This window comes from Solanum tuberosum, unplaced genomic scaffold (genome assembly GCF_000226075.1).
Source record: "Solanum tuberosum cultivar DM 1-3 516 R44 unplaced genomic scaffold, SolTub_3.0 scf00644, whole genome shotgun sequence".
Classification (NCBI taxonomy): Eukaryota; Viridiplantae; Streptophyta; class Magnoliopsida; order Solanales; family Solanaceae; genus Solanum; species Solanum tuberosum.
Window position 1 is genome coordinate 49,754 of NW_006239571.1, and position 19,610 is coordinate 69,363.

Here is a 19,610-nt window from a genome sequence, read left to right on the forward strand (position 1 = left end):
AAAACATGTAATGATATGAAGCAAACTTAATAACAAGTAGACATGTAAGAATGCTAAAATGAATCAAATATCAAGATAGGAAAATCTGAGCATATGTATGCAAGAGTCATAATCCAAATCTGGAATTTGTGACCAATATCAAGGGTCCTTACCCAACATTTCATATCTTATTCATTTACATATATATAATTCCTATAATTTGCCTAAGTGATATTTTTACTTTGTTATATAACTTCTTTGCTCTTTATAAAAATAACTGTTAGGGAATCACATGATGGCCTGTTGTCGGTGATCAATGAACCTTGTATGGCTTCTATAGCCACTGTTATGACCGTGCGTAATGTCTCATAGTGTAGGTAATGAGGTCTATAAAGGTACACCCAAGGGCTACTGTATGGTCTGGTCGCAGACCTGTATCAGTCAGGTGAATCCACAGTGGGAAATTCCAACAAACTATTTTTAAATTCTCTGCAAGAATAGTGTCGCACGTAGTGGCCCTAAAATTACCTCCCCACGCTGCAGAGTAGACGATAATCTCAATTGCATGTAAGCACTTATAATAATTAAATCATAAATCATTAAGTATCAACTAATAAGAAACTAATTAATTAATAAATACCCGTCAATTAAATAAATTTAGTTACCAAATAGCTCAAAAATCTTCATTTAAAATTTTACGGTAAGATTCAAAATAGGTCTAGTGCTCAACATGACCTAACGAGTAGCTACATTATCTACCACTAAAACCCATTCATCCTCGAATGGTGAAAGAATAAAAGTACTTGAACGCTAAAAAAGATGGGGATACTTGATCCGCAAGTCCTACTCAGTCTTCTACCTCTAAAACCAGACGATGCATCCATTGAACCTTTACTGAAGCAATTTCTTTAAACCTCAACTTTCAAATTTTCCTATTCAACATAATTACCGACTACTCCTCAAAAGTCACATAATGATCATGGAACACTGAATCCCACTAGATCACATGAGAACTATCCTAATGATACTTAATTGGGATTGAAATATGAAATAAAAGGTGAACACCTGATAAGCCAGGTGAAAAAACCGACTCAGAAGGGTCTTGGTACTAAGGTGAATCTCAGTTAACTCTCATTTCTAGAGATCGTTTCAGAAAGGTCCTGGTACTAAGGTGAATCTCAGTATAGGAATTTATCTGTAGATGGATGGTCAGGTAGAGCGTATCATTCAGACCTTAGAAGACATGTTGACAGCTTGCGTGATCAATTTCAAGGGTAGTTGGGATGATCACCTACCTTTCATAGAGTTCACCTATAATAATAGCTTCCATTCCAGTATTCAGATGGCCCCGTATGAGGTACTATATGGGCATAGATGCAGGTTTCCGATGAGCTGGTTCGAAGTAGCTGAAGCAGTCTAGATTGGGCCAGATTCTTTTCATAAGGCTATGGAGAAAGTTCAACTCATTAGAGATAGACTAAAGACAACTCAGAGTCATCAGAAGTCCTATGCAGATGTTAGAAAAAGGGACTTAGAGTTTGAAATTGATGATTGGGTTTTCCTAAAAGTGTCACCCATGAAAGGGGTGATGAGATTTGGCAAGAAAGGGAAGCTCAATCTCAAGTATGTAGGCCCTTACAGAATCCAGGAAATGGTTGGTAATGTGGCTTATGAGTTATACTAGCAGCGGTTCACCCAGTCTGTCACATTTCCTTGTTGAAGAAGTGTGTGGGTGATCTGACATAGATAGTACCTTGAGCGAGTGTGGCTGTAAAAGATAGCCTCACCTATGAAGAGTTTCCAGTTGAAATTATTGACCGTCAAGTTCATAGGTTGAGAAATAAAGAAGTCACTTCAGTAAAGGTTTTGTGGAGGAGTGAGTCTGTGAAGGGAGCTACTTGGGAAGCAGAAGCAGCCATGATGGCCAAGTATCCTCACCTCTTTCCTTTTGACTTAGTTTCAGCTTGAGGTAATAGTTCCTTTCTAGTCTCTCAGCATACTTTTGTGTAATTCAGTATTAGTATTATGTTCCCTCATTTATCATTGCATTTCAGCATATTTACATGTTAATGGAACTCAGTTAAGTTAGATATCAGTTTCTAGTATTCAGTTTGTAGGGATTTCAGCTCTTTCCTCCAAACTCAACTTGTTTAGACTTCATTCAAGGACGAATGATCTAAGAGATATATATTGTCACACCTCAAAAATCAGAACTCAGATTGAACAAGAGAGAAGGGAAAACCACAGAGGGGGGCCACGGGCCGTGAAGACAACCACAACCCTTCACCCTGCTCATGGTTGTGCACCCAGCAAAAAGTGAAAGACCATGGACCACTAGACGGTTTGTGAAGCTCCACACGAGTTGGGAAGTGGTTCGTGAAGGAGACACAGAACCACCATGGCTACTGTGAATTAGTATTAGGTGGCCCATGACCTATCAAATTAAAGGTCTTTGAGTCCTCTTTCCAACGCCACCAAGTTTGCCTAGTTTTGAGCCCAAAATAAAAATTTATGCTCATTTTAGTAAAGCCCTATCAACAGAGCATCTTCACGACCCACTTGATGGGTCGTGGAGCTTTAGACGGCCGGTGAACCTTGTCTTGAAGGCACTTCGTCAGATTTTAAGTGAGGTTTCACTCGCAAACTCACTGGTTAAGCACCACAGACGTCTAAAATGTCTGTGAAGCTCGACACAAACCGTGAAGACGTCTATGAAAGGGACTTGTAAGACTTAGAGTTTAGGGTCAACTTCAAATGCTCATATTTTTCATCAGAATATGAATTAGGTGGCCCATGACCTATCGAATTAAAGATCTCTGAATCTTGTTTGCAACATCACTAAGTTTGCCTAATTCCAAGTTTGGAGTAAAAAGTTATGCCCATTTTACTGAAGCCCTGTCGGCCAGGGCATCTTCACGAGCTGCTAGACGGGCCATCATGCCTTAGACGGCTTGTGAAGCCTGTCTTGAACTCACTTCATCAGCTTTTAAGTCAAGGTCGCATTGGACTTTTCCCCTATGCATTTGGTACTTAAACTACGTCATTTAATGCTTAAACTATGTTGTTTTACTCAGTCTAAACCTAATAATCTAGTCAGAAACTACCCAGAACCCTCATTCTTCTAAAATCATCTAACCTAGAACGAAAAGATCTGAAAGAGGTGATAGTTTTCCCAAGAACAAGCATAGGTCTTCTTCAAGTTAAACCCCGAAATCCAAAGAATTTCTCCATAGTTTTCGTTACTTGGTATGTGGGATTTGACTAGTGGGTTTCTTTCACCCATTTGGTCCCTAGAATCTCATAAACTGTTCAAACCTAGGGTTTCTAGATTTTTCAAGATTTATCGTGATTGTGTTTCCTTTGATCTAAATAACTTGTTTCTTGATAATTTAGTATAATTCCATGCATAGAGCTCAGAACCCTAGCTTGTGTAAATTTATCATATGTCATGAATTATACTTGCTAGGCCAATGAGATAGAAAATCATGCTTCAGATTTCGAATACCACATTTTCAGTTAGCAAGCTAGTGTTTTGAGCTATTCGGTATTTAGTGCATTTTAGCTTCATGAATATCCAGTTGGGAGTAGACTTATGACCGAGTTGGACTAGGGCTCAGCGTACCCTCAAAGTCCCAAAACTACGTGCCAATGTAGGTTTAGAAGTCCCCTCTGTTGGGCATCAGTTTTAGTGATCACACCACAGTCATGCCTCTATACCCCTGACAAAGTATATTGGGTCCTCTCGATAGGGCGTATACATTGGACTCCACATTTAGCTCATGTGGTTTATGTCGATTAATAGTAGCTCCCACAATCAGACTCTTAGTGCATTGACCAGGATTTCGGCAGTTACTTCAGTATACAGTTCAGTATGTTATTTTCATGATTAGTACTTGGTCATTGCATCCAGTTTATCTTTTTGTTATACTTCAGTACATATCTATATCCTTATTTAGATTATATCATTGCTCTGTTATGCATTGTTCATCTTATATACTTTGTTCAGCTTAGCATATCTATATCATGCATGCTCAGTACATTCAAAGTACTGATGCATACTTTTGCGCTATATCTCTTTATGATGTAGGTTCAGGCATTCAGCACCGAGATCACGCTTAGTACGATTTCCAACCTATATTCAGCAGCTTCATAGGTGAGTCCTCATACTTCAAGGACAATAGACATGCTTTACTTTTCGGTCTTTATTTCCAGTTTTGTCTTGTTAGAGTTAGCTGGGGGCATGTCCCATCAACTCAATTCAGTTAGACGCTTTCCAAACATAGTAGTAGATTCATCTCGAGTTTTTAAGTGTTGTTTCGGTCATCACTAAACTCTTAGTATATTTTATATATTCAGACTAGTTGGATTTTTCTCCATTTCAGATATCCATTGTTTTTAGCTTCTGCATAGTACATGATTTTCTTAGTTATATTTCAGTATGCTTGTGATATGCCAGACTCAGGGTTAGTTTTGGGTCACTCGTGATCCTAGGTCCCGTGTTATGTCTAGGGGATAGCCTCGGGACGTGACAAAGAGCTACTACGATATGATACAACTCCAAAACTAAATGACAAGTCTAGACATAAAAAAATATCATGTCTTAATACTAAGACAAACAGAATAAATTAAGAGATAATTGAATGTGTGGGCTGCAGAGTAGCCAAGTAGCTCACCACAACTTTAAGATGATCCAAACACAGACTCAAAAGCTCCATGATTTGTGCTCGTCCTTGGAATCTAATCTGTACCATAAAAGAGTGCAACAAGTGTAGTATGAGTATGAAATCACGTGTACCCAGTATGTCTCGTAGACCGACAATGAAGAAGTAGTGACGGGAGTATATAAGAAAAATCCTTTAATAGTTGAAGTTTACATTATACTTATCATCCAAGTTTCATCAAATAGGAATAATCAAATAGCACGTAATGTCCAAACATCAATGAAGCACATAATCAAGCAAGAATAAAGGATGTAATGAGATGCAATGCAATGCAACACCATGAAATGATATGCCCCAAATGACAAGTACTTTCTCAATTGTATATAGACGATACTTCTCTGAAATACATCGATATCATGACCCATGGGAACTCAATCCACGTGTATGTGCAAACGATCTCAATGCACTATCATAATATCAAACAATCCCCAATATGGACGATCTCCACATACCCAACTTATAATCATAACTCGATCTCAACACGGACTATTTCCACGTGTCAGACCTTTACTCATAGTCAATTTTATGTTAATGCATGTGCACAATATAGTCAATAAAAGGAGATGATGATGCATCTTAATCAATCAAATAACGGTATGACATATAATCACCTCAGCTATCACAAATATACAAGTTCAATAAAGAAACACAACCACACAAAAGAAACCAAGTCGATAATACAACAACTAATGTTCATATATTTTGGCGTTCTCGAATTACAATCCATTATTCTATAATGATAAGTTTTCCCTTTATAACATTGGTACTCGTACGAATGTCCATTACACCATTGGTACGAGGGCCCCATCTTTCGCCCTTACCCGTTATCTATATCAGTTTTTTATCTTTAATTAGAAAAACGTCTCTCAACGAAGTCTAGATAGTCTTAACATACCTTAAATGCCAAACGCATGTCACAAATACTAAATCTCTTTCTTTTGTAAAGCTTCCGAACGTTCCCAATCTATCAATTATGTATTATTCATAACCAAACGAGTACATAGACATTCATATTATTGTACTTCTATTTCGGATAAATAACCGTAACACATAAAGGAAGATGACAATACCCCAAATGATATTTAGGACCTAAACGTTTGTTAAAGAATTTCCTCACGTCCTGAAGCTACGGACTTCACAGAAACAAGGAGCAAAAGTCATGGTTGCATCAAATTGTTGATATAAAACTATAATCCTCCCCAATCATTAGCCTATAATTCCGTTATTATATACCCTCAATCATTGGTCATCATTGTTCCATGATGGTCCACTCAACTAGCACCTTACTCTTTTAGAATCAATTGCATCATTCCAATTCCTTTTCATCAACAATTAAATAATTAATGACAGTGGTCTATACCTCTACAACCAAACATACAACCCTTGGTTCTTAAATTTCAAACAGGCGAGAATATTACTACTACTTCTGTAGATACTTGCACACTTGTCCTAATTCCCTTGCACCAAAATAATTCACATCCATTACTGGTACATCTAAAATCAACAATTTCCTTTCCCGATGAGAATGGTAAATAACTCTTACCTGAAGCACTTCGTTCCTCATTGTTCTATGTTCGGTCGCTGCACAGGTTAGTTTCTTCTCCCTTTTTCTTTATTTAATTCGATTTTAAATGTGGGCTAAAAAGTATAGGTATTAAATAAATCAAGCTAATGTGGCATCCCTCAATGACCATCATTTCTATTTATCTTTTTTCTCCTTTTTAAAATATTTTAAATTCATTTTTATACCTATTTAATAATTAAATAGACTAATAAAAGACTCATCCAATAAATACATAATCAAGTCATGTAGTAATCGAGAATGATTTATGACCTCTCTTAATTCATCAATAAAGACTTGAATAATGAAACACCATTATTGTAGACAAATGTCCAAAAACCTTTACAAAAAGATATCAATGTTAAAATCAATTCTTACTATTTATAAAAATCAAAAACTCTTTATTTTTATTTTTTCACTTAAAACATAATAATTCTGCATTATTTGATTATAGAATTTGAAAGGTTTCTGTACCACTAAAATGAGGAAACAACTATGTAAACAATATTGTTATTTTTCTTCTTTTGTCCTCTTCTTCTTTTTTCATTGAAATACTTTGAATTTGTATGACAAAAAACTGACAATATTTCAAGAAAAAATTGATATTGAGGGATTTTGCTTAACATTAAGAGAAGACAAAAAGGAAATATATAAAGTGGTATTGAGGATCATCAACATGAGCTTCGTTGATACCACATGAAGTTCGAGTTAGCTATGGTGAGCCTCCTTGCTTCCGGAGGATTCCGTTGACTTTCAATTTTGTCAGGATGTCGTGGGTCTTGTCCCAACTTCCATCTTCGTCAATTAGAGGCTTCATAGATAGATAGTAGAGTTTGAGAAGTCTGTTTCATTTATCTTATTAAAAGTCTTAAGACTTGAGTTGCCTATTGTTGGCTAATTGAATATTCTATTTATATTGAGAGTAAATCATTTGAGTTAAAGCTTTGTATTTGAGTTCATGAATTTTATTTAGTTTTTAAGCTTTTGTATGCTTGAGTGTTAATCTTCCACAGGTAGTCAGCCATGACAAAGGTTCGCTTGGGGACCAATAATGGTTCTCGAGTGTCGGTCACGTCCAGGGTGTAGACTCGAGTCGTGACAGACCCAGATCCCAAAGTTCGAACAAATAAATTTTCATTTCATAGTATGTAGATCTAAACCATTTCGAGAATGAGGAGGGTAAAAAAAATTGGTTTCCATAACACAAAGGATTAAGAGATGAAAATATGTCATGGGCAATCGATGATCCTATAGCAAAAGAAATTGTGCTTCAAGGTAAAGAAATCCCTTTCTTGATATTTTTCGGATTGAGAGGATCCTGACCCTATGCTCCACTCGAGTTCTCAGGCAATTAGGAGGTAAGAAATTTCCTTCTCAAACCAGAGAAATGAGTAAATTTGCAACGGACCATGAGAATGGCCAAGTCGCTTTTGCTAGAATAATCATTCGGGAATGGAAAAAAGGAAAGGTAATGGGTGACCCGATCTCAAATAGGTTTCAAGTTGAATGTAGTGGCACGTACAAAGAATGGTTGAAGAAGAACCTTGTTGGAACCATCAAGCCAGGGCCCAAATGTTCCTCATTGTATGAAAGACGTTGACGCTGAGTATAATAATCTTCTCCACTAACGTCAGGAGAGGTTACAAAGAAAATTAGTTGACCGATCAACACCGACACTTAGAGGATTCAAAGGTCATAGACCAACTAAGTAAAAGGAAAGGCGAGTTAGATGACCGCATGAAGCTACATATCTTGACTGCATAGAGGGCCGAGTATGAAGAAAGGCTCAACTAGCAGGAGATCACTTGTGGACATAATTATTTGGCAAGAAGTTGATGTTGCTAAAAGAACAAGAACTGGTTAAGGACCAAAGGCGATTGAAAGCTTTTCATCATCCCTTGCGTGAGATTTCTTTCAATTGTTCTTTGTTTTATTATTTATATTTCTAAACTTGTATCCTCATCATGATGTTTTGTCAAACACTTTTGGTTTTTATCAATGAAAATAATTTGGAGATAATAGATTGGCTTAAAAGACATACATATCCTTCAATTCGATAGGCCTGCCCTTGGCACCAAAGGGCCACATAGTGATTTAAGACACACAATAATTGTTTGTATACTATGTATTATAACTGCTTATGTGAATATGTTGCTTTGAATGAGGACATTCTAGTCCATCCCTTTTCAATTTTTTTCTAAAGATCCCCATAAACACAAAAAAAACAAGTCACTACCAAAGTTCTTCCAAAATACTCTTCGAGTCTTGAATTTCTCAACCAAATCAAAATTCTATTACCGATTTCTAAATCCTTTCTCTCTCATCTCACGAAAGATTGATCGTGCTGTCAAGATGGAAAGAAACCAGTACATTGAGGTTAAGGATACCAAAGAGGCACTAATGATGAGATTGTACCAAGTTAATCAAGAGATCCTTGAAGTCGAGAGAAGGACTTGGGAAGTGGATCTAACCAGCACGATCATTCTAGCTAAAGGGCTGAAATGATGCTAAGATTGAGATTACGAAGGGAAAGTTGGTGGAGGTTGATGAGTTAAGTAAAAGGAATGATAAGGCCTTTGATATTAGGAAACTACTCAAAGGATACTCCTCCACTATAAAGGGGATAGACATTATTGTTGCCGAAAGAAATGAGTCTGAAGGTTCTAAGAAGAAATTCAAAGAGGGAACTAGTGATGCAACCCTTTCGCTATAACGATTCAAAAAAGGGAAAGAGAAGATCACCCATAAGGTTTACTTTTAGAACTATGACCTGGGTCCTAAAGTCATTTCATGTGCTACTATTTATCAAACCTTTGTGTTATGGGTATCCTACATCCCATCAAAGGATCTAACTCTAGGATTAATCAGCAAGACGCACACTAGAAGTGTACTTATCATCAAAATTACAAAGGTCACACTATGGACGAATGCATGTCTCACGCCCCAACTAGAAAGGGGCTGACATCAAGGATATATGCAAGCACCTTCTAACTATCTATACTAAACTCATGTCAAAGATGTAGACTCATAGGAACAAAAACATATGCCACGATCCAAAAAAAAAAAAAGATACCAAAAGGGCCCAGTAGGTTACTTTACTGTTAAAAAAAAACTAAGTCTAAGAAGCCTCTAAAGAGTATGCATCTGAGAATCTGTTAACTAGTCGGGACAGGTCCCCGGCATACACATTCTAACATATGTACATAGATAGAAAAATATAGGCTCTAAATATTTGATAGCTTCAGTTTTAGGTGAAGCTTACCAACTGCTATAATGGAAGTCTTTGGTCTGGAAATGTTTGTTGTCCTGAGTATTTGAACCTGTATTGATAGAAATGCAGCACCACAAAAATAGGGACGTCAGTACATATAAAACATGTAATGATATGAAGCAAACTTAATAACAAGTAGACATGTAAGAATGCTAAAATGAATCAAATATCAAGATAGGAAAATCTGAGCATATGTATGCAAGAGTCATAATCCAAATCTGGAATTTGTGACCAATATCAAGGGTCCTTACCCAACATTTCATATCTTATTCATTTACATATATATAATTCCTATAATTTGCCTAAGTGATATTTTTACTTTGTTATATAACTTCTTTGCTCTTTATAAAAATAACTGTTAGGGAATCACATGATGGCCTGTTGTCGGTGATCAATGAACCTTGTATGGCTTCTATAGCCACTGTTATGACCGTGCGTAATGTCTCATAGTGTAGGTAATGAGGTCTATAAAGGTACACCCAAGGGCTACTGTATGGTCTGGTCGCAGACCTGTATCAGTCAGGTGAATCCACAGTGGGAAATTCCAACAAACTATTTTTAAATTCTCTGCAAGAATAGTGTCGCACGTAGTGGCCCTAAAATTACCTCCCCACGCTGCAGAGTAGACGATAATCTCAATTGCATGTAAGCACTTATAATAATTAAATCATAAATCATTAAGTATCAACTAATAAGAAACTAATTAATTAATAAATACCCGTCAATTAAATAAATTTAGTTACCAAATAGCTCAAAAATCTTCATTTAAAATTTTACGGTAAGATTCAAAATAGGTCTAGTGCTCAACATGACCTAACGAGTAGCTACATTATCTACCACTAAAACCCATTCATCCTCGAATGGTGAAAGAATAAAAGTACTTGAACGCTAAAAAAGATGGGGATACTTGATCCGCAAGTCCTACTCAGTCTTCTACCTCTAAAACCAGACGATGCATCCATTGAACCTTTACTGAAGCAATTTCTTTAAACCTCAACTTTCAAATTTTCCTATTCAACATAATTACCGACTACTCCTCAAAAGTCACATAATGATCATGGAACACTGAATCCCACTAGATCACATGAGAACTATCCTAATGATACTTAATTGGGATTGAAATATGAAATAAAAGGTGAACACCTGATAAGCCAGGTGAAAAAACCGACTCAGAAGGGTCTTGGTACTAAGGTGAATCTCAGTTAACTCTCATTTCTAGAGATCGTTTCAGAAAGGTCCTGGTACTAAGGTGAATCTCAGTATAGGAATTTATCTGTAGATGGATGGTCAGGTAGAGCGTATCATTCAGACCTTAGAAGACATGTTGACAGCTTGCGTGATCAATTTCAAGGGTAGTTGGGATGATCACCTACCTTTCATAGAGTTCACCTATAATAATAGCTTCCATTCCAGTATTCAGATGGCCCCGTATGAGGTACTATATGGGCATAGATGCAGGTTTCCGATGAGCTGGTTCGAAGTAGCTGAAGCAGTCTAGATTGGGCCAGATTCTTTTCATAAGGCTATGGAGAAAGTTCAACTCATTAGAGATAGACTAAAGACAACTCAGAGTCATCAGAAGTCCTATGCAGATGTTAGAAAAAGGGACTTAGAGTTTGAAATTGATGATTGGGTTTTCCTAAAAGTGTCACCCATGAAAGGGGTGATGAGATTTGGCAAGAAAGGGAAGCTCAATCTCAAGTATGTAGGCCCTTACAGAATCCAGGAAATGGTTGGTAATGTGGCTTATGAGTTATACTAGCAGCGGTTCACCCAGTCTGTCACATTTCCTTGTTGAAGAAGTGTGTGGGTGATCTGACATAGATAGTACCTTGAGCGAGTGTGGCTGTAAAAGATAGCCTCACCTATGAAGAGTTTCCAGTTGAAATTATTGACCGTCAAGTTCATAGGTTGAGAAATAAAGAAGTCACTTCAGTAAAGGTTTTGTGGAGGAGTGAGTCTGTGAAGGGAGCTACTTGGGAAGCAGAAGCAGCCATGATGGCCAAGTATCCTCACCTCTTTCCTTTTGACTTAGTTTCAGCTTGAGGTAATAGTTCCTTTCTAGTCTCTCAGCATACTTTTGTGTAATTCAGTATTAGTATTATGTTCCCTCATTTATCATTGCATTTCAGCATATTTACATGTTAATGGAACTCAGTTAAGTTAGATATCAGTTTCTAGTATTCAGTTTGTAGGGATTTCAGCTCTTTCCTCCAAACTCAACTTGTTTAGACTTCATTCAAGGACGAATGATCTAAGAGATATATATTGTCACACCTCAAAAATCAGAACTCAGATTGAACAAGAGAGAAGGGAAAACCACAGAGGGGGGCCACGGGCCGTGAAGACAACCACAACCCTTCACCCTGCTCATGGTTGTGCACCCAGCAAAAAGTGAAAGACCATGGACCACTAGACGGTTTGTGAAGCTCCACACGAGTTGGGAAGTGGTTCGTGAAGGAGACACAGAACCACCATGGCTACTGTGAATTAGTATTAGGTGGCCCATGACCTATCAAATTAAAGGTCTTTGAGTCCTCTTTCCAACGCCACCAAGTTTGCCTAGTTTTGAGCCCAAAATAAAAATTTATGCTCATTTTAGTAAAGCCCTATCAACAGAGCATCTTCACGACCCACTTGATGGGTCGTGGAGCTTTAGACGGCCGGTGAACCTTGTCTTGAAGGCACTTCGTCAGATTTTAAGTGAGGTTTCACTCGCAAACTCACTGGTTAAGCACCACAGACGTCTAAAATGTCTGTGAAGCTCGACACAAACCGTGAAGACGTCTATGAAAGGGACTTGTAAGACTTAGAGTTTAGGGTCAACTTCAAATGCTCATATTTTTCATCAGAATATGAATTAGGTGGCCCATGACCTATCGAATTAAAGATCTCTGAATCTTGTTTGCAACATCACTAAGTTTGCCTAATTCCAAGTTTGGAGTAAAAAGTTATGCCCATTTTACTGAAGCCCTGTCGGCCAGGGCATCTTCACGAGCTGCTAGACGGGCCATCATGCCTTAGACGGCTTGTGAAGCCTGTCTTGAACTCACTTCATCAGCTTTTAAGTCAAGGTCGCATTGGACTTTTCCCCTATGCATTTGGTACTTAAACTACGTCATTTAATGCTTAAACTATGTTGTTTTACTCAGTCTAAACCTAATAATCTAGTCAGAAACTACCCAGAACCCTCATTCTTCTAAAATCATCTAACCTAGAACGAAAAGATCTGAAAGAGGTGATAGTTTTCCCAAGAACAAGCATAGGTCTTCTTCAAGTTAAACCCCGAAATCCAAAGAATTTCTCCATAGTTTTCGTTACTTGGTATGTGGGATTTGACTAGTGGGTTTCTTTCACCCATTTGGTCCCTAGAATCTCATAAACTGTTCAAACCTAGGGTTTCTAGATTTTTCAAGATTTATCGTGATTGTGTTTCCTTTGATCTAAATAACTTGTTTCTTGATAATTTAGTATAATTCCATGCATAGAGCTCAGAACCCTAGCTTGTGTAAATTTATCATATGTCATGAATTATACTTGCTAGGCCAATGAGATAGAAAATCATGCTTCAGATTTCGAATACCACATTTTCAGTTAGCAAGCTAGTGTTTTGAGCTATTCGGTATTTAGTGCATTTTAGCTTCATGAATATCCAGTTGGGAGTAGACTTATGACCGAGTTGGACTAGGGCTCAGCGTACCCTCAAAGTCCCAAAACTACGTGCCAATGTAGGTTTAGAAGTCCCCTCTGTTGGGCATCAGTTTTAGTGATCACACCACAGTCATGCCTCTATACCCCTGACAAAGTATATTGGGTCCTCTCGATAGGGCGTATACATTGGACTCCACATTTAGCTCATGTGGTTTATGTCGATTAATAGTAGCTCCCACAATCAGACTCTTAGTGCATTGACCAGGATTTCGGCAGTTACTTCAGTATACAGTTCAGTATGTTATTTTCATGATTAGTACTTGGTCATTGCATCCAGTTTATCTTTTTGTTATACTTCAGTACATATCTATATCCTTATTTAGATTATATCATTGCTCTGTTATGCATTGTTCATCTTATATACTTTGTTCAGCTTAGCATATCTATATCATGCATGCTCAGTACATTCAAAGTACTGATGCATACTTTTGCGCTATATCTCTTTATGATGTAGGTTCAGGCATTCAGCACCGAGATCACGCTTAGTACGATTTCCAACCTATATTCAGCAGCTTCATAGGTGAGTCCTCATACTTCAAGGACAATAGACATGCTTTACTTTTCGGTCTTTATTTCCAGTTTTGTCTTGTTAGAGTTAGCTGGGGGCATGTCCCATCAACTCAATTCAGTTAGACGCTTTCCAAACATAGTAGTAGATTCATCTCGAGTTTTTAAGTGTTGTTTCGGTCATCACTAAACTCTTAGTATATTTTATATATTCAGACTAGTTGGATTTTTCTCCATTTCAGATATCCATTGTTTTTAGCTTCTGCATAGTACATGATTTTCTTAGTTATATTTCAGTATGCTTGTGATATGCCAGACTCAGGGTTAGTTTTGGGTCACTCGTGATCCTAGGTCCCGTGTTATGTCTAGGGGATAGCCTCGGGACGTGACAAAGAGCTACTACGATATGATACAACTCCAAAACTAAATGACAAGTCTAGACATAAAAAAATATCATGTCTTAATACTAAGACAAACAGAATAAATTAAGAGATAATTGAATGTGTGGGCTGCAGAGTAGCCAAGTAGCTCACCACAACTTTAAGATGATCCAAACACAGACTCAAAAGCTCCATGATTTGTGCTCGTCCTTGGAATCTAATCTGTACCATAAAAGAGTGCAACAAGTGTAGTATGAGTATGAAATCACGTGTACCCAGTATGTCTCGTAGACCGACAATGAAGAAGTAGTGACGGGAGTATATAAGAAAAATCCTTTAATAGTTGAAGTTTACATTATACTTATCATCCAAGTTTCATCAAATAGGAATAATCAAATAGCACGTAATGTCCAAACATCAATGAAGCACATAATCAAGCAAGAATAAAGGATGTAATGAGATGCAATGCAATGCAACACCATGAAATGATATGCCCCAAATGACAAGTACTTTCTCAATTGTATATAGACGATACTTCTCTGAAATACATCGATATCATGACCCATGGGAACTCAATCCACGTGTATGTGCAAACGATCTCAATGCACTATCATAATATCAAACAATCCCCAATATGGACGATCTCCACATACCCAACTTATAATCATAACTCGATCTCAACACGGACTATTTCCACGTGTCAGACCTTTACTCATAGTCAATTTTATGTTAATGCATGTGCACAATATAGTCAATAAAAGGAGATGATGATGCATCTTAATCAATCAAATAACGGTATGACATATAATCACCTCAGCTATCACAAATATACAAGTTCAATAAAGAAACACAACCACACAAAAGAAACCAAGTCGATAATACAACAACTAATGTTCATATATTTTGGCGTTCTCGAATTACAATCCATTATTCTATAATGATAAGTTTTCCCTTTATAACATTGGTACTCGTACGAATGTCCATTACACCATTGGTACGAGGGCCCCATCTTTCGCCCTTACCCGTTATCTATATCAGTTTTTTATCTTTAATTAGAAAAACGTCTCTCAACGAAGTCTAGATAGTCTTAACATACCTTAAATGCCAAACGCATGTCACAAATACTAAATCTCTTTCTTTTGTAAAGCTTCCGAACGTTCCCAATCTATCAATTATGTATTATTCATAACCAAACGAGTACATAGACATTCATATTATTGTACTTCTATTTCGGATAAATAACCGTAACACATAAAGGAAGATGACAATACCCCAAATGATATTTAGGACCTAAACGTTTGTTAAAGAATTTCCTCACGTCCTGAAGCTACGGACTTCACAGAAACAAGGAGCAAAAGTCATGGTTGCATCAAATTGTTGATATAAAACTATAATCCTCCCCAATCATTAGCCTATAATTCCGTTATTATATACCCTCAATCATTGGTCATCATTGTTCCATGATGGTCCACTCAACTAGCACCTTACTCTTTTAGAATCAATTGCATCATTCCAATTCCTTTTCATCAACAATTAAATAATTAATGACAGTGGTCTATACCTCTACAACCAAACATACAACCCTTGGTTCTTAAATTTCAAACAGGCGAGAATATTACTACTACTTCTGTAGATACTTGCACACTTGTCCTAATTCCCTTGCACCAAAATAATTCACATCCATTACTGGTACATCTAAAATCAACAATTTCCTTTCCCGATGAGAATGGTAAATAACTCTTACCTGAAGCACTTCGTTCCTCATTGTTCTATGTTCGGTCGCTGCACAGGTTAGTTTCTTCTCCCTTTTTCTTTATTTAATTCGATTTTAAATGTGGGCTAAAAAGTATAGGTATTAAATAAATCAAGCTAATGTGGCATCCCTCAATGACCATCATTTCTATTTATCTTTTTTCTCCTTTTTAAAATATTTTAAATTCATTTTTATACCTATTTAATAATTAAATAGACTAATAAAAGACTCATCCAATAAATACATAATCAAGTCATGTAGTAATCGAGAATGATTTATGACCTCTCTTAATTCGTCAATAAAGACTTGAATAATGAAACACCATTATTGTAGACAAATGTCCAAAAACCTTTACAAAAAGATATCAATGTTAAAATCAATTCTTACTATTTATAAAAATCAAAAACTCTTTATTTTTATTTTTTCACTTAAAACATAATAATTCTGCATTATTTGATTATAGAATTTGAAAGGTTTCTGTACCACTAAAATGAGGAAACAACTATGTAAACAATATTGTTATTTTTCTTCTTTTGTCCTCTTCTTCTTTTTTCATTGAAATACTTTGAATTTGTATGACAAAAAACTGACAATATTTCAAGAAAAAATTGATATTGAGGGATTTTGCTTAACATTAAGAGAAGACAAAAAGGAAATATATAAAGTACTACGGGAGAGAGAGAAAAATGAAAACAAATAAAGAGGGATAAGAAAAATAAAGATGTCAAGAAAAAGAAAAGGCTCCATATATATAATATTGTCAAATTAAAATTTAATATACAAAGAATGGTTCATTTATTTTGTTCCATACAAGTCTTAGTATGTTCCATGTATATAATATTGCCAAACTAAAATTTAAATTCAAATAATGATTTATTTATTTTGTTCCATATATATAATATTACCAAATTAAAATTTAATATTTAAAGAATGATCCATTTATTTTATTCCATATAAAAGTCTTAGTATGTTCCATATATAGTCTCCCTAAATTTATAGAGAATAATAACAAATTATTTAAATGACAAGAGATATTATCTAAAACAAAAAAGAGGGTATTTTATTTTTAATTCATTATAAGTAGAATAAGAATGGAAATGACTTCTAAGTTGTCATACAAATTCAATTTATAGTCATGGGAAGAATTAGAAGATCACTTCCCTAATATACGCGAATTGGTTCTTACAAAGGAATAAAACATTTATTAATTTACTTAGTAAGTACATAAAGTGGAGAAAAAAAAAATACATAAGGAATGGAGAAAAAAGAAAAACTATGTTGGAGTATATAATATATATACTGTACCAAAATAAAATAACAATAAAAATAATATAATAATAATAATATAATAATAATAATAATAATTTAAAAATTATATTGTAACAAAATTTTGTAATGCTTCTATTTATAAGACAAAATATGAATATCTAATATGTGTATCTATATATATACACACATATATATACTAGTTTTTGGACACGTGCGTTGCACATGAATATCAATTCCAAAGATATGTGATTGTAAATAGTATTGTTTATTTAAGCGAAGATTTGAATAATAAGCTTAGCAAAAAATAATATTGCGGATTCTTTTGTAAATGTTCAATGTGGATCGGAAGTGTTATTACAAGTCATATGGACTTTTCTTCGTCTAAAATACTAAACTATTAAGAAATAGTAAATAAGTAAAACAAAAGGGCAATGTTTATATAGTAATAACTATTTTGAAGCAAAATTCCTGAGAGTCTAAATCACATAAGTAGCATTGATAAATAAAGTTATTCATTTGTCTTGAGCATAAAAAATAAATCGTGACCATTCTCTAAATTTTTGAAAAGATATTCAGAAGCATATATCTATATCACAAGAGAAATTGTTAACAAAAACAAAATAAATTTAGATTACATCATTTGGAACGTTACATACTAATGTATTATATTAAGCAAAAAAATAATTATTATAACATCAAAATTATTTTCCTCAAGTACTCGAGGTTATGGAATATACATTATTAGGATAGAACGACTTACTTCATCAGAATAGTGGTAACCTCATATTCCGCTAAAACTTCGAACTCACTCAACGACAATAAATCACACAAAAAATTTAAAATTAGCAAGAAGAAGAAGAGTAGAAGATTAAAAAAAATTAGTGGTTGAAAACTGAGAGGAAACCAATCTATTTATAGTCAACAAAGGGTAATATGAACAAATGTTTTTTGTGTCAAATCTTTAAATTCATGACCTCTTCGAGAAGTCACAACCCTTTGGAAAAGTCACAACTTATTGGAGAAGTCACAACTCATCGAAAAACCACAACCCTTCGAAAAAAGTCACAACTTATCAGAAAAGTCACAACTTATCGAAAAAGTCACGACTCATTGAAAAAGTCACAACCTAAGTTAGGGATATTTTAGTAATTTAACATTCAAGTTAGGTGTTCATGCTTTTAAGGTAATATATATATTATAAACATGACTATTAATATAATTTAGGAGTTATGATCATAAAAAATTATGAAAGTTATGAAATAAAGATAGTTTAATTTTCATATTAAAGTGTATAAATAAATGAAGTAGTAGTAATTGACACAATCATTTTTGTATAAAAATAATAAGAAACAAAATAGAATAAGAAAGAAAATGGCTTCTATTTTGAGAGAAAACTTTGAAAATAAAAGTTATAAATAAGAAAGGCACATAATTAACGTGTTAGGAAAAAGAAAAAAAAACTAAAATGGAAAAGAAACTAGATTGTATCATTTCTTTTTTGTTCTATTTCTTTTTTTAGTTTATTTCATGTATTTTAATATAAAACTCAAATAAAAGAATAGAGTTAGATGCATACAAATATATGAATGATGATTAAATTTTCAAAAAGTATTCTTCACAAACTTGATAAGTACTTTGTATACAGTATTATATAATAAAATAAATAAAAGATATAATTGAATACATTAAAAATATTAGTAAACACTTAAAGACTAAAATTTGTAGACATTATACTTCACAAATTTATCAGTACTATGTGTTAGTATATCATATAACAATGAAATAATAAATAAAAATACTTTTATTTGTGATTCTTAGATAATTTGATGAATGAATTCATTTTCATATCATATGAATTTTATTTGGTAAACTCATTGGTGTTTGTAATTTGTATAAAATTGATTTATGGAGGAATGAATATGTAGTAGTACCTTCTATAGGCAAAAGAAAAATGGTTATTTTATTTTATTGGTAATTTTATCTTCAGTTCGTTCTTTTCATTTTTTTCGTTTTCTTTTTATTTATGTAACTTATGTTTTTTTTTAATTCGACACCATCTTTTAAATATTTTACATTTATCAATTACTCAAATATATATTGTTTAAAAGTTATTTTATTTTCATAAAAAGATGGTATAATAAATTGAAATAACTTTATACGATTGCGCGGTCAAATTCACTAGTTATTTAATAAACACATGATAATTAAATAACCATAGTTACCAAATAGCTCAAAATATGCATTTAAAATTTTATGAAAAGAGTCAAAATAGGTCTAGTGCTCAAAACAACCTAAGGAGTAATCATTACACAAATAGTTCAGACCATAGTCTATATGCATGAGGTGCTACACAAACTATTTAACAGAGGAGTGGTGAATTTAGCATAATTAAAGGACATTTTTTTTTTATACTTATCCGTATAATTAAACATTACACAAATAGTTCCAACCATAGTTT